The following is a 4389-nucleotide window of genomic DNA, read 5'->3' as shown; positions in this document are numbered from 1 at the left end:
CATTTTTTTCTTCGTGACTTCAGAAATTGGTTGTTGTTTTTTGCAAAAGTGAAGTCTTAATTTTGTTTTCTAGCTAGCTTCTATACTTATACTTTTTTCAGTGTGTGATAATCATGTATTGTGAGCTATGATTTTCATCTAGGAAGCTGGTAGACTCTCAACATAGCGATAATTTACTAGTCGCAATGTTATAGGTTTATTACTTTGAAAACATCTCTGTGTAAATCCTGGTAAATTCTAATCAAATATATTGATTTTTTTTCTTGAAAAAAAATTAAGCCAATAATAAGTTTTAAATATTTAATATTTATTAAATCAATAATAAATTTTTAAATATTTAATATTTATTAAATCAATAATAAACTTTCAAATATTTAATAAAAAAAATTGAAGTCAAAAATAATTTTTAAATATTTAATATTTATTTAAATTTATGATTTATTAAATGAATAATAAGTTTTAAATATTTAGTATTTAATATTTAATATTTAGTTTAGTTTAGGAATTATTTTAAAATGTAACGATTTCTAAATTTCTAGTAATCAAAACAACCTATGAAATATTTTTATTAAATTTACTTTATTTTATTTCATTATATACATAATTATTTAATAATAAGTTGATTAATAAATTTAAATATTAAAATAAATTTATAATTTAAGTTGTGAGACCTGAAAAAATATTAAGCCAATAAAAAGTTTTAAATATTTAATATTTACTTAAATTTATGATTTATTAAGTCAATAATAAGTTTTAAATATTTAATAAAAAAATTAATAATAAATTTAAATATTTAATATTTATTTAAATTTATGATTTATTAAATCAATAATAAGTTTGGAATATTTAATATTTAGTTAAATTTATGATTTATTTTATAATGTAATGATTTCTAAATTTTTTTAATCAAAATAACTATGAAATATTTTTATTGAATTTACTTGATTTTATTTCATTATATACATAAATATTTAATAATAAGTGCGTTAATAAATTTAAATATTAAAATAAATTTATGATTTAAGTTGTGAGACTTATATAAGCTTTCCTTGTCTCCATTATTGGACCAACACAATGTATATCAATCTATGTTGGAATTTTGAGGATAATTACGCCGTAAGGCGTTACCCTATGAAATGAACTTAGTTCTTGTCCACATGTCACCGTACCCATTAGATTATATTTATCCCACGCTGTAAGGCGTTATCCTATGAAATGAATTTAGTTCTTGTCCACCTGTCATCACTGTACCCATTAGATTATATGTTAGACGATTAGATGATTTTCAGCCGTTTGATCAAAGATAGTTTCAATAATTGGTTAGATCAGTGGTTTATTTTTATTGACCTACTTTGAAAAACTATCCTACATTCACCTGCAAACAAAAATGTGACCATGCCTCTCTTTTTTTGGGATCTGTCAAGCATACTCACAATGCACAGATTTTATACTTTTGAGATTGTTTCATCCAGTAGAAATCAGGAGGAATCTGTAAATTTACAGGTTGCTGACTAGCCATCGGCCTAGAAAATTTATAGGTTTTTGAGTAGCCATCCACCTAATGTGAAGGAATTTGTAGTGGATTATTGAAATTAAAGATCAGAAGAAGACAACATTCAGAATCGAATTAAAAGTGAAAGACATTTCACGATGATATTCAGAGGTATCGACTTTCGGCTCTCATTTTAATGTCCTTAGTATACTGCATTTGATTGAAATCATGCTTTATCTGAGGTATCGACTTTCGACTCTCATTTTAATCTCTTTAGTACACTGCATTTGATTGAAATCATAATTTACTTTATAAGTGTGCTTTTACCATTTTAGCGTGGGAACACGTTTTAAATTTCCACGCACTACTAAACTTTCCTCGATTGGAGGAATGAAAATTAAACAATATACGTCATATTGGGGATTCTGAATAAGTCAATGCTTTCAAACTCATTGTTTAAATGGTAAGAATTTATTGGTATTGTAAAGTTTTGGTTGTATGGGTAAAGCCCAAAACATTGTTTATTCTATAGATTCTATTATAAATTATGTTTATTGAGGAATAGAGCTTTCTGACATTCATGTGAATTTATCTTTTGTTGGGATTTTTAGTGTATTATTTTTGAAGTAATTGGTAAAACAAAATAAGTCTTTTTTCACTTTAATGTTTTTTTTACCTAAAAAGAGTTACAATAGAGAAGAGTTCTTACAAAATAACCACCACACTATTAAAAAAAATAGACATCACCATTTCCAACTGTTGTGTTGATGAGAGCTGCTAAATTCTCACCTAAAATTAAGATGTGAAACATTGAAAGAGACCTTACTTTTATATGTTTTTCCCGAGGATGATGAATTTGAGGCTATGAAATACTATGGCCTCACATTGAAATTAGTAGCGGTAAGGATGTCTTACCTCAAATTGAAATTAGTAGTGGTTAGGATGTCTTACTTGCTGCAAAATAGCATGTAATTTATAGTATGACCATCAACAATTTAACACTACTATGAGCTAAAATAATAAAATATATTAAAAAAAAAAAACCATAATTTATTAAAATTTATATATTTCAATTTTTTTAATAAAGCATTAAAATTTTTGAACTACTTAGCACATCCAAAGATGCAGTAAGTGTCATTGACAATTTCAGAAGAGAACTCTCCACTGTTGAAAATATAGAAGTGTTCATATTCCATTTACTAGCAATTTTAATTAATAAATATCTTTTTGATTGGAATTTAACAATATAATTTTTGTGAAATTGTAACTTTTGATTATTTAAAATGTGTTTTCAAATGTATAAATAAATTTACCAGCTTAAAATTTCTTTAAAACACTTAAATTTTGAAATTTCTGCAACTTAAATTTACAATTTTAAAAAATATTTGAACAAACTTTAACCAAATCCAACAAAACAAAATTTCTTTAAAACACTTAAATTTTGAAATTTCCACAACTTAAATTTACAATTTTAAAAAATATCTTAACAAACTTTAACCAAATCCAACAAAAGCAAACACTACTTAGAAAATTATTACTATTATTTGTGAAAAAATTGTGGCTTTGTTTTAGTGAGTCTTTCCATTTAATTCACATAGAGCACATATTTGAGTAACACATTTGTCGTACATATTTGAGTGACACATTTGTATTTTATGATTATTGATTCTGTTAGGCCCCTATACTACTAGTGTAACCCCTTATTGTTATTAGTACAACCCCCTTATTATATTGTTGTACTCATGTAGTCCCCATATTGTTACTATTGTGCCCCATAGAAGCCCACTATTGTTATTATTGTGACCTTACATTATTATTGTTAAGTCGACTCTGATTATATTATGACCCCTTAGACTCCTATATATAGAAAGGAGGTCTTGTCATTTGTATCATCCAAGAATTGTTCATTTGTGTAATGTAAAGGAGGTTTCACCCTCGAATAGGCTTATTTCTAAGGCATTCATCTATCTTTTATATCTTTTTGTGAGATGGTTTCATAACATTTGGTATCAGAGCTTTGGATTCTAGGGTTTTCGCTGCTCCAAATAAGTCATCATGGAATTTTTGCTATAACTTTTGTTTTGCGACTTTTTAGAATCTAAAAAGAAAACCCATTTGAGAAGAAATCTCGCTGAACCACATTGAGGACTTTTAAAAATTGAATATAAGGGAAAATGATATTCCAGAGAAGCAGAGGATTGATGTCTCCATAGGGACTTTAAAGTATAGCATTCAACATGAGGTTCGTCTTTGGGAACTTGATTCATTGGAGAAGGCATTCAGATTGGCAAGAAAAGTGGAAAGAAAAATTATGGAAACAAGGAATTCTACCCCTCACAACTATAAACATGGAAGTGTTGTTTCTCCTAGCCTTCCACAACCTACAAGGGTGACACCACAAGAATTGGAAGGAAAAAGAGAAAAAGGGCTTTGTTACAATTGTGATAGCAAATGCACTAAAGGTCATAAGTGTGCTGAGAAGAAATTATTTTACATAGATTATGAAGAGGAGGAAGAAAAGGTTCAAGAAGTGAAAGATCACATCGAGAAAGAAGAAATGAATCCAACCATATCTTGTAATGCATTGGCTAGAATTACCACTCAAACTATCAAGATAGAAGGACATATCAAGAAGAAAAATGTTCAAGAAGTGAAAGATCACATCGAGCATCAAGAAATGAATCTGACCATATCTTGTAAAGCATTGGAAGAAATTACCACTCCTCAAACTCTAAAGATAGAAGGACATATCAAGAAGAAAAAGGTTCAAGCAGTGAAATTTCACATAGAGCATCAACAACAAGTTCTCCAATTTTTAAAGGATAATGCCATTTTGGTACAGAATCGAATGAAATAACAGGTGGATCAACATCATAGTGAAAAATGTTTTGTTGTAG

The sequence above is a fragment of the Pinus tabuliformis genome, chromosome 1_2 (genome assembly GCF_031772625.1).
Source record: "Pinus tabuliformis cultivar Carrire ecotype Pingquan chromosome 1_2, CPIR1, whole genome shotgun sequence".
In the NCBI taxonomy this organism is placed as follows: Eukaryota; Viridiplantae; Streptophyta; class Pinopsida; order Pinales; family Pinaceae; genus Pinus; species Pinus tabuliformis.
The sequence above is the reverse complement of the archived record's forward strand: the minus strand, read 5'-3'. Positions refer to the sequence as shown.